Below are 18,772 nucleotides of genomic sequence, written 5' to 3'. Positions count from 1 at the left end.
AATAAATCAATTTATATATATATATATATATATATATATATATATATATATATATATATATATATATATATATACACATACATACCGTATATTTCCACATATAAGACGACCCTAAAATCCAAAAATTCACCCCTTAAAATGGGGGGTCGTCTTATACTACCATTATAAAAATCAGACCTTGAATTCTACATGAGATGACTTGGTAGGCTAGCCTGCCGATAACCACCGATACACAGGAAATGATTCACATTATGATAAGAACTGGTAATGATGATATTGTTTAACGTCACAAACTCCCCCCTATCGGGGGGCTAGGACAGTGCCCCTCACAGAGGGCTTTGTAGCGTGGAATTTAACGAACCATGCCCTTGGTTCAACTTCGCTGGTGGCAGGATTCGAACCGCCATCCCCTCGACCTTCGCCGCAAGTAACGACACCCTAACCCACTCAGCCAGCGAGCTGGTAATAAAGGTAATTAAACCATATTTACCTTATATATTATTGGCATATCTTTATAGTAAATGGCAATTGTTAATAAATTTGAGGAATAATTCTATATTAATGAAACTACAGTACTTTTAAGTACTCTATGTAAACACATTTAACACAGCTGAAAAAAATGTAAACATCGAGCACTGGTTGCGTTCATAGCAACCTTTTTCTTTTGATAACTTTTCAGTAATTTTTAAGACTGAAAATAAAAACTTTGGATTTCAGTACATAAAACGTTTATCAATAAAAAAAAAGTATATTACAGTAGTCGAACCAGGAGCGTAAACAAATCATTTTTGTTAGTTGACGTGTGTTCTCAGAAAATCATGATACATGATTTGCTTTATTTCATTTATTTTGAATTTATAAGGATACAGTAAGTAATTTATCTGGTATAAGGATACAGTTAAGTAATGAGAAAGAAAAGAGAAAAAGCGGAAAAAACAGCTGATAAACGTAATCAAAACAATTATTTTTGTACGGTAGGTTTGATACACTGATGCTTTTGTATTTTAACAGTCGTCTTATACTACCGATATGAGATAGATTCATAAAAATTTGCTCTAATTTTGTATCTCGTCTTATACAATGTCGTCTTACACACGGAAATATACGATACATACATACATATACCAAGGCTTTTTCCCCCTTATAAGGGAGGTAGCCAAAAAGGAAAAGGCATAAAATCATTCCCACCATTCCATCCCTGAATACACTCCACACCCTCCCTCTTATCTTAGCACCTCCTGGATGACGGGTCATCCCTGCACCTTGTCCACTGCCCTGGGTCAGAAGCAGTGTCGCAAGACACAGCACATCCACAGCAAGGCCGCTTCATTAAATCGGCGACCCCCCCTCTCCGTCCCCCTATTGCATAAAAAGAGAAGACGGGGAGAAATCCCTTCGGGCTGCATCAAATTTTGCTCAAACATACTACCTCACCTCCCATCCCCCCGCCCATTCCACCTCATGCATCACAACATCATCCATATACAACCATTCTCCATTTGCCCCTGTCTTCTGTCCTCTCCCATCCTTCCTCAACAGACATTCCCCTCTTCCCCAAAGCCCCCTTCACCCCATCCATCCACCTCATCCTAGGACGTCCCCTCATGTTCACTCCCTCCACATCTGCTTTCCATACCTCTTTTACTAGTCTTTCATACCTCTTTTACTAGTCTGTATGGGGCAGAAACATGGAACATAAGAGAGGAAAAGAAAAGGAGTTTGAATGTGTTTGAGATGAGGTGTCTGAGAAGTATGATGGGGGTTACTAGGCTAGATAGAGTGAGAAATGAGGAGGTGAGGAGGAGAACAGGGGTGGAAAGGGAGTTGGGAGATAGGGTTGATGAAAGAATATTGGGATGGTTTGGACACATGGATAGAATGAGTGAAGAAAGACTAGTATACACACACACACATATATATATATATATATATATATATATATATATATATATATCTATATACCAAGGGCTTTTTCTCCCTTATCAGAGAAGTAGCCAGGTCAAAAGGCATATACCCACTCCTACCCACTTCATTCCCACCCATTCAACACCCATCCACCACCTTTTCTTCCCTCTCATCTTAGCTCCTCATGGATGACAGGTCATCCCTGCATCCTGTCTACTGCCCTGGGTCAGAAGCAATGCAGCAAGACACAACACATTCACAGCAAGGATCCCTCACTTAATTGGCAACCCTCCAGCTCTGTCCCCTCTTGCAAAAAAAGAGAAGACAGGGAGAAACCCCTTCAGGCTGCGTCAAAATGTCGTTCATGCATAACCACTCTCTAACTCCCCACATCCTCCACCCCCTCTCTACTTTGCATCACAGTATCATCTGTACACAGCAATTCCCCATTCAACCCTATCTCCTGTTTTCTCCCTTCCTTGCTCAAAAGACATTTCCTTTTTGCTCAATGCCCCTTTTATCCTATCCATTTCATCGTTGGTCACCCCTCAAGTTCACTCCCTCCACCTCTGCCTTCCACACCTCTTTAATTAGTCTCTTTTCACTCATTCTTTCCATGGATGTGGAAAGAACGGAAATAAGAAAATAAATATATACACATTCCAAGGGCTCTTTCCCTCTTACCATGGAAATAGCTAAAGTCAAAAGGCATAAATCCACTCCCAACCATTTCATCTCCACCCATTCCACTCCCATCCACCACCACTCCCTCCCTTTCATTTTGGCTCTTCATGGATGATAGGTCATCCCTGCATCTCGTCCATCACCCTGGGTCTGAGGCAATGCAGCAAGACACAGCACATCTACAGCAAGGCCACTTCATGTAATCAATGATACCCCCTTCTCTGTCTCCTCATGCAGAAACATTGAAGATGGAGAGAAATCCCTTCAGACTGCATCAAAATATCATTAACACATACACACACTGACAGTCGAACAAATCGGATGTACCTGAGAACGGTCCACGAGCTAGCACTAATTCTAGCGATTCATCGACCAAAAAGTGGAGCTTTACCTAGTTGTAAACACACTAAAGGGGAGCAATGGTGAGTGGAACCATGATGTAGTAAAGTGCTTAAAAAAAAAAAAAAAAAAAAAAAAAAAAAAAGACATACGCTGAGACAACCAAAAGAAGATTAGATATGAGTATGAAATGCCTTTGGCAGTGGTTAGAAAAAATAGAAGAAAGGGTAGTGAATGGTGGGATGAGGAAACAAAAAAGGTTGTAGAAGAGAAGAAGCGAGCTTTCACAGATTAGTTACAAAATAGGACGAGGGAGTCATATGAGAGGTACAAAGAAAAGAAAAGAGAAGTAAAGCAAAAGGTAAAGGTTGCAAAGAGGAGAGCTGATGTGAAATGGGGTAAGAGTTTGACAGAAAATTTTGAAAGTAATAAAAAAGATGTTTTGGAAAGAAATTAAGATAGGAAGAGGAGGTGAATCAAGTAGAGAAGAAAAGGTAAAAGGTGCAGATGGAGAGATGATAATGGAAGAGAAGGAAGTAAGGGGAAGATGGGCAGAATATTTTAGGGAGTTGCTTAATGTGAAGGAGGATAGGGAAGGAAAGATTGCTGCAGTGGGAAATGCAAAGAAAATGAGAGTGATGAATGAGGAGAATGGAGGAGAAATAAGGAAGGATGAAGTGAAGGCAGTTGTTAAGATGATGAAAGCAGGTAAGGCACCTGGTCTGGATGGATGCCATGCGGAATGTCTGAAAAAGGGAGGTACAGTGATGGTGGACTGGTTGGTGAGGTTATTTAATGTTTGTTGGAGAGAGGGTAGAGTGCCGGAGACTGGAGGAGTGCCCGTATAGTTCCTCTTTACAAGGGAAAAGGGGACAAGTGTGAATGTAGTAGTTTCAGAGGGATTAGCTTGTTGAGTGTAGTTGGGAAGGCTTATGGGAGGATCTTGGTTGATAGGATTAGGAGGAAGTGGATAGTTTTAGATACTTGGGTGCAAATGTGGCAGGGAAAGGTGGAGTGAAAGTGGAGGTAGAATGTAGATTGAGAGAAGCGAGTAAATGCCTTGGTGGATTAAAGAGTGTGATGAGGAATAGACATTTGGGAATGGATACTAAGAGGAGACTATATGAAGGAGTGATTGTGCCAACAGCACTGTATGGGGCAGAAACATGGAACATAAGAGAAGAAGAGAGAAGGAGTTTGAATGTGTTTGAGATGAGGTGTCTGAGAAGTATGATGGGGGTTACTAGGCTAGATAGAGTGAGAAATGAGGAGGTGAGGAGGAGAACGGGGGTGTAAAGGGAGCTGGGAGATAGGGTTGATGAAAGAATATTAGGATGGTTTGGACACATGGAAAGAATGAGTGAAGACTAGTAAAAGAGGTGTGGAAGGCAGATGTGGAGGGAGTGAACATGAGGGGGCGTCTTAGGATGAGGTGGATGGATGGGGTGAAGGGGGCTTTGGGGAAGAGGGGAATGTCTGTTGAGGAAGGACGGGAGAGGACAGATGATAGGGGTGAATGGAGAGTGGTTGTATATGGATGATGTTGTGATTGCATGAGGTGGAATGGGCGGGTGGATGGGGGGTGAGGTAGTATGTGTGAGCAAAATTTGACGCAGCCCGAAGGGATTTCTCCCCGTCCTCTCATTCTATGCAATGGGGGGACGGAGAGGAGGGGTCGCCGATTTAATGAAGCGGCCTTGCTGTGGATGTGCTGTGTCTTGCGACACTGCTTCTGACCCAAGGCAGTGGACAAGGCGCAGGGATGACCCGTCATTCAGGAGGTGCTAAGATATGAGGGAGGGTGGAGGGGTGTGGAGTGTATTCAGGGATGGAATGGGTGGGAATGATTTTATGCCTTTTTCTTTTTGGCTACCCCCCTTGTAAGGTGGAAAAAGCCTTGGTATATGTATGTATGTATGATAGTCCTAGATATGAAGACGAGTTATTCCATGGATTCCAGGACAGGAAGAGCTATGGACCTCAAAAGCATACTAATAAACCAAGAAATATTTGAAATGAAAAGGGATATTGTTGAATGGAAAAGGGAACATAACCAATTATACAAAGAAGAAATGAGTGAATTGAGAAAGGAAAATGCAATATTAATTAGGGAATTAGAAGAAATGAAAAAAGAAACTGGCTATAGTAAAAAAAAATTATGATGAAAAGATGAAAAATTATGGCACAAATATAAATGAAACTTTGTATAGGGAAGTTAATGAGAAGATACTAATAGAAGCAGGCAAAGTTGGTGAAAATATAGAAAAACCAAACATGATAGAAATTAAAAACCAAATGAAAGACAAAGAAAACCATAAAATACTATTTAAAGAAATAGTCAACGAACAAATGAATGAAAGTACAAAGGACACTGTGATAGAATTAATAAAGGAAAAAAGAGATTGGGTAAGACATACATACCTACATATACCAAAGGCTTTTTTCCCCCTTACACGGGGGGGGTGGCCAAAAAGAAAAAGGCATAGAAACCACTCCCACCCATTCCATCCCCTACATATTCCACTCCCCTCCACCCTTCTCCCTTCCTCTCATCTTGGCACCTCATGGATGACGGGTCATCCCTGCATCCTGTCCAATGCCATGGGTCAGAGGCAGTGTCGCAAGACCCAGCACATCCATAGCAAAGGCACTTCATTAATTCGGCGACCCCCCCCCTCTCCATCCCCTCATGCAGAAAAGGAGAAGACGGGGAGAAATCCCCTCAGGCTGCGTAAATTATTTCTCATACATACTTCCTCACTCTCCATCCCCCACCCACTCCCCCTTATGTATCACAGCATCATCCATACACAACCCTTCTCCATTCAACCCTATCTTCTGTCCTCTCATGTCCTTCCTCTCTTTTGTAATTCCCCTTTTACTCCATCCATCCATCTCATCCTAGGACCCCCCTCATATTCACTCCTTCCACACCTCTTTTACTAATCTTTCTTCATTCATTCTTTCCATGTGTCCAAACCATCCTAATACTCTTTCATCAACCCTATCTCCCAACTCCCTTTTCCACCCCTGTTCTCCTCCTCATCTACTGATTTCTCTCTATTTAGCCTTAGTAACTCCTATCATACTTCTCAGACATTTCATCTCAAACACATTCAAACTCCTTCTCTCTTCCTCTCTTATGTTCCATGTTTCTGTCCCATACAGTCCTGTCGGCACAATCACTCCTTCGTATAACCTCCTCTTAGCATCCATTCCCAAATGTCTACTTCTCATTACACTTTTTAATCCACCAAGGCATTTACTCGCTTCTCTCAATCTACATTCTACCTCCACCTCCACTCCTCCCTTTCGTGCCACATTTGCACCCAAGTATCCAAAACTATCCACTTCCCCCAGTCTCTCACCCTTAATGCTCACTTCCAGCCTGCTGTCATTCTCTTCCCTTTTACATTTCATCATCTTACTTTTGCCCACATTTATCTTCAGCTTCCTTCTTTCACACACCTTCTCATGCTCTGTCACTAACTTCCTCAATCCCTCTTCTGATCCTGCTACAAGTGCGGTGTCGTCAGTAAACAACTGGCTTATTTCCCTCGTTTCTCCATTTTCTTTAACCATCTCCAACCCCTGACCCACCACCCTTGCATTCACCTCTCACACCACCCCCATCCATGTACAGATTGAACAGCCAGGGTGACATAACACATCCCTGACAAAGTCCCACCTTTACCTCAAACCATTCACTCCAAGGTTCCCACAGAAATTTGAAAACTAAATTCCAGGACTTTTCCAGGATATTCCAGGATAAAAATCATCAAATTTCCAGGACTTTGAGCGGAATATCTGAAACATATTTCAAATACAAACTGATCTTTCTGGCCTCCTCCACCCCTTACAGCCAGCCGATTCCACCCACTTTATTACACTATGCAGTCTTCCTCTGTTAGATTACAATATATATATATATATGTATATATATATATATATATATATATATATATATATATATCAGAGAATTAGGTATAATTCATTCTTTGCTCTTTCTTGAAAATAGTCACTCCATTGATTTCAGTTTCTGCTTGAGGTCTTGTAGTTTCTTTTCCAGTTTGAGATTTTCATCCGCCTTCTCAGAAACTTTCAGTCTGAAAGCATTGGACTTAGCCAGCAAAGTGAAGTCATGTTCTGTTTCTGCCTTCTTTGCCAGCTGGTCTGCTTCCTTGGTCATTGACTCCATACTATCTTTCAAGAGCTTCCTCTTTTTCTCTGCTGACTGGATATCCTCTTGTAGTGCCTTTCTCTTTGAGGATTTCTCATTATCTGTCTGTGACTTCTTCTGATCCGCGAGGTACTGTTGGTATCTCATCCTTGATGCCCTGACATGCCTTTTCAGTCTGGGAGTGAAGGGTAACTCAGTGAAGTGCTGGCCCGTGGCTTGGATACTGTCATAGACTGTACGAAGAGTTACAATAGTCTTCTCCTGCATGTTCTGAACCAGGAGGTCCTTGTTCACAGAATAACCCCTTTCTACTGATGCCTGACCATGGGGAGGACTGTGAGAAGCATCTTGAAAAACAGACCAGAGCTTGCTGTACTTGTGGTCTTTAAAGTACTGGCCCAGAAATATGTCCAGCCTCTCACTATCTGGGGTGAAGTTCTTGAAATCTGCTGCATGTTCCTGCCTCATCTCACTGCCAAACGCCTTGTACTGAGCAAGGAGCTCATCGCACTCTTCCCCGGACAGCCTGTTGGCATTCAGAAGCATCTGGAGGATTTTCTGGAACTTCGTCGCCGCATCTGTAGAAGGAGCAAACTAGTTTATCTGGAGCCAGTGCAGAGAGATATCGAACCAGGGACAGTTTCAAGGGACTGTTGTCCAACATCTTGGATGTGAGCTCTGATAGCAGTGTCACACACTCATTCTTGAATGCCAGGACCTTCAAATCACTGACCAGTTTCTTCTCAGCAGCTTTCTTCACAGACTCTCGAGCAGCAAATCCCAGATCTGCAAGTTTTGGCAGCATCTGCCTTCTTACTGGTCCTTGGGGTCCAGGTTGGCCAGTTTCTGCATGGTGTCTGCTTTGTCCAGAACTTCTTTTTTGATGAAAACGTCCCATGAGCGCCAACAACCACTTCCTTTAGCTTCTGTCCCCAAGAACGGTGCCATGGGTGCATCTGTTTGAAACCTCTGAAGGAATGGCTGGAGTTTGTTTAGCTACATAGATGAAGAATTGTAGCTTTGCGACGGAGAGTGGGTCCTCACAGGCAGCTTTCACTGATGCAAATGAGGCAGTGCTAGGGGCCTTCTTGGGGTCTTTGAAGGATGCCACAAATTTCTCCACGTTGGGCCACATCTGCAACGCACGCTCTGCAACCTTTGCATCCTCCACCCATCTGTGCTGGCAAAATTGCAATGGGTACAGCTTGCTCCCTGTGATAGTGGTGAAATCCTCTCTTCTTGCGGTGGAAGAGCTGCCACAGAGACCTTAGCAGGTTTCCAATCTTCCATCCAGTCTCGTTGGCCCCTTTCTGCAAGCTTCCGTGGACAGTGTGGAGTTCACAGCTTCCGATGTTCAGAAGTTCTGGGAGATCCTGTGTTTTGCGCTCCTGTTGCAGGTCATTGAAAAATTTCCAATTGACGTTAGGTCCATCCATTGACACCTGAAGCAGACCCTTGGGATCTAGTTGTTGTGTCCCTTCCTTGAAGTTGTTGAGTAGGTCGCTTGCTCGAGCATGCCCCAAGAACTGTGACCCAAAGTACCTTACACTGACCTGACCAGAATCATTGTCCCAGTAACGGACTATGAAGTCCATTTGTTCATTCTGTGAAACAGGGTTCATGCACTCATCAAAGGATATGGTATAGCACTCCGCACTTCTGACTTTCTCCACTAGCAGATCATGGAAATATGGAGACAGGCCAAAACAAACTAGATAAGCACACTTTGTAGCACCACATGAGAAAAGTTTAGCAATTTGGCTGTCCGGAAACATTCTTGGGAACAACATGCCCACATCAGATGATGAATTGAATGAGTAGTTGCTCATAACAAGCTTCAGAGCCCAGAGAACCTCTGCGTGGAGGGCAGCATCTGACACAGCAGCTGCAACCTCTGATCTTTGTGGAGCTGTACTTGTACTAGCAACTGGTGCACTGGAGGTGACATTGGCTGCAGCATTATCTGCCTTTTCGTCTTGCTTCTTTCCAAAGAAGTTGCGGATTGCTGATGGGTTTTGCCTTGACTGGCTGATCCTGTTATGAAAGTTGCTTTTCATGTGACTTCTCAGAGCGGAAAACTCCTATGTTTGTTATGTCAGACACTGCACACTGTAGAATATTGAGCACAACCAACATCCATGCAACACTGAATTCAAGGACTTTCAATGACTTTTTTAGCTGGTAGTCCTAATTCCAGGACCACTTGATTTTTGGCACAATTTCAGGACTTTTCCATGACTTTCCAGAATCACTTTTTTTCCAGGACTTTCCAGAATTTTCAAGGACCGTGGGAACCCTGATACATATACCAAGGCTTTTTTCCCCCTTACCAGGGGGGTAGCCAAAAAGGACAAGGCACAAAAACATTCCCACCCATTTCATCCCCGAAAACACTCCACACCCCTCCACCCTCCCTCCCATCTTAGCACCTCCTAGATGACGGGTCATCCCTGCACCCTGTCCACTGCCCTGGGTCAGAAGCAGTGTCGCAGGACACAGCACATCCACAGCAAGGCCGCTTCCTTAAATCGGTGACCCCCCCTCTCCGTCCCCCCATATAAAGGAGAGGACGGGGAGAAATCCCTTCAGGCTGCGTCAAGTAATAATAATAATAATAATAATAATAATAATAATAATAATGATGTAGTCCAGGCAATATAGCACATTTTAGGGCCCAACTTGGAACAAATTGCAAGAGAATTGTTTTCACCACAGGGCATGCCTGCCCATGAGGTGTCTAGAACTAAAAGTCCCAAGAAATCCACGTTGAGGAAATATGTCTAATTTGCATAAATCCAATGTGGCCACCAATTTTCGATAATTTGCCATATCTCCGCATTTAGATGTAATAATTGAGTCATTTAAAGTGCTAAAATGGGGTTTTTGAACACAAGAATTCACGTGGAATAAGTTACATTTTATTGGATAAAGAATTTATAGCCAAAAATCCAATATGCTGGAAAGAATGTCTATTTTTAAAATGTATTTGCTCAACATTTTATATTTTCGGTGCATTTTTTAACCTAGGGCCTACTGAAATGTAGGAAAACATGATTGTAGCCAGAGATAAGTTTATTATCATACTCATGAACAACAGTAAGCCTATGTTTCAACAACAGATCATCAACATTAATTTCAAGAGTGTCAATTCCAGTTGTGCCACATTGCGGTATCCGGCTTAAGCATCGTCGTCTACATTATCTGATCAATCTGGCACCTGTGAGTTAGAACAACTTGTACCACGACATTCTCTACACACGGCAGTGCAATGGAGACCATATATTTGGCATGTGCACCTCCTTGTTTTGCAGTTTTTCTTGCAGCTACAACAGATGACATCCAGTGTCTCCGGTGGTGCTGCGGGCTGATCTGTCTGTATAGGCATGTACCTTCTGTCCACAATGTGCCATCCCCAATCTTGTGGCTTCATGTTGACACATGTTCCTTTCCACTCCATTACCTGGTAATAGACATGGAGGCTATGGAATCTTGCAGCTGCTCATGTTTGTGGTTCCACGGAAGATGTGCTCTTGGAAATCTTGTCACAGAACCGCTTGTATCTTAAGCTGTCCAGTCCTTCCTCTCTGGTACCACCGCACAGTGATACCAGAGCTTTCTCTCCTGCAGCAGTTATGTCCTCCAGTGTTTGCTCTGATTTGTGGAACATCTCTGATTGCTCACGAAACAGGGAATCAGTCTTCACCTTCTTCACTGCCAAACCTTTTCCCAATCCAAACGGGCGACTAGTGGTATCGCAGCCAAGAATAGCATGGGACAAAGAGCAGATGGTCGCAAATCTGAGGACCCAGCAACTCTTTCGACTGCTTTATGCACCATACCCTTCTCGATTTGGTGGCTTGCTTTGACTCTGATACCAGAAACAGTTCGTTTGCGGTCATATCAGCGTGATACAACAGTAGGACCAAACAAATCTGTGTCGTCACCAATGAGAACCGTATCTCTTGTTCTGGCAAAGGCAAGGGCTGTTTGAACAATGAGGACATCAGCATCATGATTTGCGTGTTCTGTGCTGCATCCAGCCCTTTCTAGTTTGTCGCTGAGAAAATGTATGAAGCGCTGTTTGTTTGTCTTGTTGTTCAGGAAGTCCTCCTTCTTGGATTGGATGATCATATCACCACCAAAGTTTACGGTCAAACTAGAGCAGGTCCCTGTTCTTCTTTGTTGTGTGGCATCTTTTGTTGTGGGTTCATCTCTGTAGCACATCAAAAACAATGACAGCAGCTCCATATTTCTGTGTCACATATCTGACATAAATCTGACACACACTATCATATGTGGAACCTCTTGGCCAGGGAATCCGGATGGAGTAGCGCGCCGCCATCAAGGACATATTGGACTTGGTCTCCACTCGGCTCACGTTGTTCATCTGTAGACTTCCACAGAACATCAGCAAGGACTGCCTTATTGGCCTGCAAGGGAAGGGATGACGAGTCAAATAAGGCAGGAGGGTGGCTACAGAGTTCAAACTTAAATAACGTTGACAAGTCTTCGCACCGTTCACCTACAATTACCAGTCGCTGGAACTACAATTGTGGATCCACTACTACAGATTCCACTCTGACTTTGGACAGTTGATCTGGTTGCAAGTGTCATTGCTTCATCGGCTTTTCGGAAGGTGAATTCTTCCACAGATTTCCCTGCCATGCTCACAAGAATCTTGTCTCCAATTTCTTTTGCTTGGTCAACATTGACTTCGTCCTGAGCGGCAATGCCATTAGCAATGTTGTGAAGTGAGGTATTCTCCTTGAATGGACCCTTTCCTTCAGATAGCTGATAAGATCGAGGGTGTCCTTGACATCTCTGGCCTGTCTAGCCTTCGAAATATCTTTGTGCTGGTTGCTGGTTTCGTAGGAGACCCCGCTGAACTTCTGCATTGCATCGTTGATGTTTGCGCATGCTGGCATGGATAGGACCCACAGTAAGCGCGAGTCTCTGTCATCCCTTTTCCTCGAGTTAGGCCCCCCATGCGTCTTTATACTTCTCATCAAAACCTGTTCGATGATCAGATCTGTGGAGAGCCCTGCCCAGTATCTATCACTGCGCTGCACAACGTGGTATCCCTCTTGGAACTTCTTATACACATCCAGATGCGTATTTGGTAGTTTGGTCATCATTTGCAGGTATACATATGCAGACTTTGTATACCGTCGGTCGGTGTCCAGAAGCGGCAAGGTAGGGAAGCATATCGTGCACACATTGGAGGAGTAAGCTCCAGTTCCCTGTTCTTTCAGCTTTAATAAATTTCCGCAAGATGTCCACCATATTGAGATACTGCAACCAGAGTTTTGCTGTTGGCATAGTCATCATATCCTTTTTGTTGTCAAGTTCAGTCTGGATTCTTTGCAACACTTTTGCAGAACAAACTTCTTCCACTGAGAGGGAAGTGGACATTGCTCTGTCATACACTTCACTTGCTGTAGTTATGTCAGTCGTCACTGTATCTGAAGGAATATCTTGTGGTTCTACATTATCTGTCTCAGTATCAGCAGTTGCCACTTGTGGTTCCTGAACTGTGTCTTTGGTTGGCACAAGCACATTGTAGGCATCAGCAACCAAAATGGTGTTTAGTGCAGCATCTACCAGCGTATGTCCCCGCACTGCTATGGAAACAGCTTTGCCTGTCATCATGTGGGCACTGTGTTTCCAGCATATACCACTTCGAGCAACTCTTGCAGTCCCGAGCTTGCCATTAAGTGACCTATGCTCCCAAGAAAGCTCATCTGCATTTGAAATCCCCCAAGCCTGAGGGACTATGCGCTTGAGATCACTGTCACTTTGATTGAGATCATATATTATAATCGTTATAAGCTTTCCAGTACAAGGGTGTTGGTTGGTCGAATGTGAGGACTGGTGAAGTAACGTCGTACTAGTTGAGCTTGGGTAGGACACAAACTTCATTGTAGAGTAGATATCATGAAGCTTGGGACTGGGGATCAAGGTCAATCATTGGAAGGAGACTGTCACAGAAGCTTTTCCCTGGGGGTTGGACACTCGATGCAGGAACTGCATCATACCAAACCATGATGGCCTTGGAAGAGTGGGAGGGAACGATGTCTTCCACAGGTATATCTAACTCTGATGTTGGATCCTCTTCTGTCAGTGGCGAACCAGTGGATTGTAGATGATAGGTTCTAATGCTGGAGGAATTTTGAGAGTACTGAATGTTTAATGCTGACCAATGGCAGCAATCTCTTTATCCGTCAACACGGGACTTTGGGGAACAGCCTTGCTTGTTTTTTGTCGCCCTGGCTTGTTCAACTGTATTACATGTATGGAGGTGGTGCGAGAGGTGGAATGCAAGGGTAGTGGGAAAGGGATTGGAGATGGTTTTTTAAAGAAAATGGAGAAAAGGTGGGAGGTGAGCCAGCTATTGTTTGCGGACGACGACACTGCGACTTGAGGCAGGATCGGACGAGGGATTGAGGAAGTTGGTGGCAGAGTTTTGAGAGAATTATGTGATAGAAGAAAGGCTACAAGATAAAAATGTGGGTAAAAGTAAGGTGATGAGATGTACAAGGGGTGAAAGTGGCAGTAGACTGGAAGTGAGCATTAAGGTCGAGAGCGACTGGAGGGAAGTGGATAGTTTTAGATACCTTAGGGTGCAAATGAGTGGCAGGAAAAGGTGGAGTGAAGGTGGAGGTAGAAATGTAGATTGAGAAGAAGAGAGTAAATGCCTTGGTGGATTAAAGAGTGTAATGAGGAATAGGACATTTGGGAATGGATGCGAAGAGGTGACTGTATGAAGGAGGTGATTGTGCCAACCGCACTGAGTGGGACAGAAACATGGAACTTAAGAGAAGAGAGAAGGAGTTTGAAGGTGTCTGAAGGGAGGATGAGGTGTCTGCTAGTATAGGTAGGTGGTTATTAGGGCAGATCGAGTGAGAAATTAGTAGGTCGGAGGATAACATTGTTGGGAAAAGGAGTCTGGGAGATTAGGGTTGATGAAAGAATATTAGGATGGTTTGGACCCATGGACAGAATGAGTGAAGTACGACTAGTAAATGAGGTGTGGAAGGCAGATGTGGAAGGAGTTGAACATGAGGGGACGTCCTAGGATGAGGTGGATGGATGGGGTGAAGGGGGCTTTGGGGAAGAGGGGTATGTCTGTTGAGGAAGGACGGGAGAGGACAGAAGACAGGGGTGAATGGAGAATGGTTGTATATGGATGATGTTGTGATTGCATGAGGTGGAATGGGTGGGGTGGGGGGTGAGGTAGTATGTGTGAGCAAAAGTTGACGCAGCCCGAAGGGATTTCTCCCCATCCTCTCCTTTTATGCAAGGGGGGACGGAGAGGGAGGGTCGCCGATTTAATGAAGCGGCCTTGCTGTGGATGTGCTGTGTCTTGCGACACTGCTTCTGACCTAGAGCAGTGGGCAAGGTGCAGGGATGACCCGTCATCCAGGAGGTGCTCAGATAAGAGGGAGGGTGGGAGGGGTGTGGAGTGTATTCAGGGATGAAATGGGTGGGAATGATTTTATGCATTTCCCTTTTTGGCTACCTCCCTTGTAAGGGGGAAAAAGCCATGGTATATGTATGATATACTAAAACACTAGTACATGTGCACTAGTACTACTATATTAGTACACTAATATACTAGTTCTAGTACACTGGTAAATTATAATGTTTAACTAATACAAGTATACAAGAAAATTAGTACACCTGTATTAATACACGAGAACACTAGTACTAATACCCTAGTACACTCGTAGTAGTTCACTAATACTAGTACACTAGCACTAATACACTAGTAACAGTTACTAATGCTAGTACTAGTACTACTACATTAGTACTAGTATATTAGTACAAGTACACTAGTATTGTTACACTAGCACTGGTACATTAGTATAAGTTTACTAGTACAATAGTACTAATACACTAGTTCATGTAAAACTAATAGACAGCTCGTACATGTGTAATAAACACATATAAAACTTAGAAAAAACTACGAGAAAGAAACTACGAGAAAGATATAATAGACAAATGGAAGGATCAACCAAGTCTGCCACTTTTTTTCTTGTTCCTGCAGGTGACAGTGACCCGCATCCGCACAGTAAGCAATTATCGTCATGTCAACAATCGACTTGACCTCTCACCTCTCACCTGACCCCCAGAAGATGCGATGCTCACACGTGACCCCGATTCCTACGTGAGGTCAGAGTTAGCAGGCGTCGTGTCACATCTCATTGCAAATATATATATACATATATATATATATATATATATATATATATATATATGTATATATATACATATATATCATACTAACATGTAACAAAAATAAATATATAAAATAAAAATAATTCTTTCCGTAAAGGGAGAGCAATTTCCCATAAGCTTTGCTTCATGTTCTCCCTTTACAACAAGTAATTTTGTAAAAATTTTGTATATGTATAAATTGTATTTCATTTTGTTGAAAACTCCTTTACAGATATGTAAATGATAAATTAAAAGACAAACACAAAATAGTGAAACTGCGTGAAAGAGATAAAGAATATATAGATGACATAGAAATGGCTTAAGTTATGATCAGACATTTCAGGTCTGTTTTTACAATTGAAAGCTCACAAATTTGAAGATGGACAACGAGAAATTTAAAATGAGATAAAATGAGACATATAAGGGTCACGCAGAAAGAAGAGAGACAAAATATAAAACCTAGATTTAGGAAATTGGACACATGGAAACACAAATTGGAATTGCAAATTGATAGAAAGAGGAAACAGCTACAAATAGAACACAAATCAAAAAAGGAAGCACTCAAAGGAAGGTATCAAACAAAATATACAAAGAGAAACAAAAAAAAACAAAAACAAACCGGTATCTCTTACAAGCACAGTAGCAAAAATATGTGAAAAAGTTATTAAAAAAAAATCAAACACTTAAAAAATAAAATACTAAAAAAAAAAAACAAACAAAAATAAACTCAACTTAGCAAAATCCTATCCCCTTCAGCAAAGTATCATACAACTCCCCTCCCATCTCTCTCTATCCTTCTCTGCCTTTTTATCTCTCTCTTCTCTTCCCCTTTTCATTTCTTCAACTTCTTTCTTTTTCTTAAATATTCTCCCCTCTCTTCTGCTTTTCCTTTACTTTTTTTACTTCTTCTTTTTTTTGTACTTTTTTAATTACATTTTCTTGATTGAGAGGATTAAAACAGAGTAATTGAGGAAAATTTGAATTTTTGTGTAGATAATTTTTGGTAAGACAGATATGTAGAAAGCTATAGGGAGGATTTTCTGGGCCTTTATGGATTAAAAACGACAGGGTAGAAGGAAAACTTTTTTATGCTTATATAGGAAAAGCTGTCAAGTTTTAAAGAGCTTGTGTCAGGATTAGATTAAAATGGAAAGTGACTTCGTGAGGAGCTTATTTTTGTTATGTCACCCTTGCTGTTCAACTTATAATGGATGGAGTGCAAGATTATGAATAGTGGTACATATTGGAGATGGTTAAAAAATGGAGAAAAGTGGGAGGTGAGCCAGCTGTTGTTTGTGGACGACACTGTGCTTGTGGCAGGATCATTGAGGAATGTTGGTGACAGTTTGAGAAGTGTGTGATAAATTGTTGTTATAAGTGTGGTAAAGTAAATTGGGTAGAGTGTGAAGTGGGCAGTGTGGTGAGTGGGTGGAGGGAAGTGATTGAAGGTAGTAAATGCCTTGGTGGAATAAAAAATGCCTGGTGGTTTAAAAAGTGTAAATAGAATGGGAATGGATGCTAAGAGGAGACTGTATGAAGGAGTGATTGTGACAACATCACTGTATGGAGCAGAAACATGGAACATAAGAGAGAAAGAGAGAGTTTGAATGTGTTTGAGATGAAGTGTCTGAGAAGTATGATGGAGGTTACTAGGCTAGATAGAGTGAGAAATGAGGAAGTGAGGAGGAGAACAGGGGTGGAAAGGGAGTTGGGAGATAGGGTTGATGAAAGAGTATTAGGATGGTTTGGACACATGGAAAGAATGAGTGAAGAAAGACTAGTAAAGGAGGTATGGAAGGCAGATGTGGAGGAAGTGAACATGAGGGGACGTCCTAGGATGAGATGGATGGATGGGGTGAAGGGGGCTTTGGGGAAGAGGGGAATGTCTGTTGAGGAAGGATGGGAGAGGACAGAAGACAGGGGTGAATGGAGAATGGTTGTATATGGAAAATGTTGTGATGCATGAGGTGGAATGGACGGGGGAATGGGGGGTGAGGTAGTGTGTGTGCGAGCAAAAATTTTGACGCAGCCCAAAGGAATTTCTCCCCGTCCTCTCCTTTATATGGGGGGACGGAGAGGGGGGGTCGCCGATTTAATGAAGCGGCCTTGCTGTGGATGTGCTGTGTCTTGCGACACTGCTTCTGACCCAGGGCAGTGGACAGGGTGCAGGGATGACCCGTCATCTAGGAGGTGCTAAGATGGGAGGAAGTGTGGAAGGGTGTGGAGTGTTTTCAGGGATGGAATGGGTGGGAATGATTTTATGCCTTGTCCTTTTTGGTTACCTCCCTGGTAAGGGGTAAAAAGCCTTGGTATGATGTATGTACTCAAGATTAATAGAAATAATACAAGAAAGAGATGGCTGGGCTGATTGTGCCTTCTTAGACTTGCAGAAGGCTTTTGACAAAGTACCACATAAAAAGCTAATAAGAAAAATTGAAATAATAGGAGGAATACAAGGTAAGCTACTGGAATGGATGAGAGATTTCTCGAGTGGGAGAAAAATGAGAGTGGTACTTAGAGACAAGAACTCGAACTGGGAAGATATGATAAGTGGCATCCCACAGGGCTCTGTATTGGCTCCTTTAATGTTTCCCATTTATATAAATGATATGGATGAGGGAGTGAGGTATTACATGAACCTCTTTGCTGATGATGCCAAATTACTTAAGAGAGCAAGCACAGAAGAAGACTGCAGATTGCTATAAGCAGACCTGGATAGAATATGGAAATGGAGTCAGAAGTGTGAAGTGAACTTTAACATTAAGAAATGCAGTACAATGGAATTTGGAAAAAGCAAAAATAGAATATCGGGTCAATATAAAATTGGTACTAAGGAAGTCAAACAAGTCGACTCCGAAAGGGACCTAGGAGTAATTATCTCTAGTGACTTGACACCTGATAAACATGTCAATAAACTAGTTGGAGAAACTTTAAACTTATAAGATCAATGAGAGTGGCCTTTGACTACATGGATGAAGAAATGGAGAAAATATTAATTACATTGATAAGACCTAAATTAGAGTATGCTGCGACACTATGGGCACCTAGTAAAGAAAGAAAGAAAGAAAAAAGAGCAGCAACAAAAATGGCACCTACACTTTTAATTTTGACATATGAACAAAGATTGGATAAGTTACATCTATCAACACTGGAACAGAGAAGAGAATGAGGTGATTTAATTATCTACAGAATTATGAAAGGGAGGAAATTCTAGACAACTTATTAAAATGGGACAAGAGAAACAGGACATGAAAAGAAGCTAAAGAAGGACAGTTACAGAAGAGATTTGAAAAAGAATAGCTTCCCACATGGACTGATGTCTGGAACAAACTAAATGGGGAAACAGTGTGTGCCAAAACTATACAAGATTTTAAGAATAAACTGGATGTGGAGAGATAAAAAATGGGTCACAACAAGCATAGCTCTCGTCCCGTAAAATACAAATAG

The 18,772-nt window shown here is 42.4% G+C and overlaps 2 protein-coding genes across 7 annotated transcripts in view; both read right to left on the bottom strand.

The window, feature by feature from the left end:
• The window catches only part of LOC143023847 (trehalose synthase/amylase TreS-like), a 138,291-nt gene that overhangs the window by 27,734 nt on the left and 91,785 nt on the right, over positions 1-18,772 (bottom strand). The window lies entirely within an intron of this gene.
• Positions 1-18,772, bottom strand: part of LOC143023848 (uncharacterized) — a 51,773-nt gene that overhangs the window by 492 nt on the left and 32,509 nt on the right. The window lies entirely within an intron of this gene.

Source organism: Oratosquilla oratoria, unplaced genomic scaffold (assembly GCF_046742065.1).
Source record: "Oratosquilla oratoria isolate Oo_2021 unplaced genomic scaffold, ASM4674206v1 SCAFFOLD66, whole genome shotgun sequence".
Taxonomy (NCBI): Eukaryota; Metazoa; Arthropoda; class Malacostraca; order Stomatopoda; family Squillidae; genus Oratosquilla; species Oratosquilla oratoria.
Note: the sequence above shows the minus strand (reverse complement) of the source record. Positions and strands in the feature narration are given on the sequence as shown.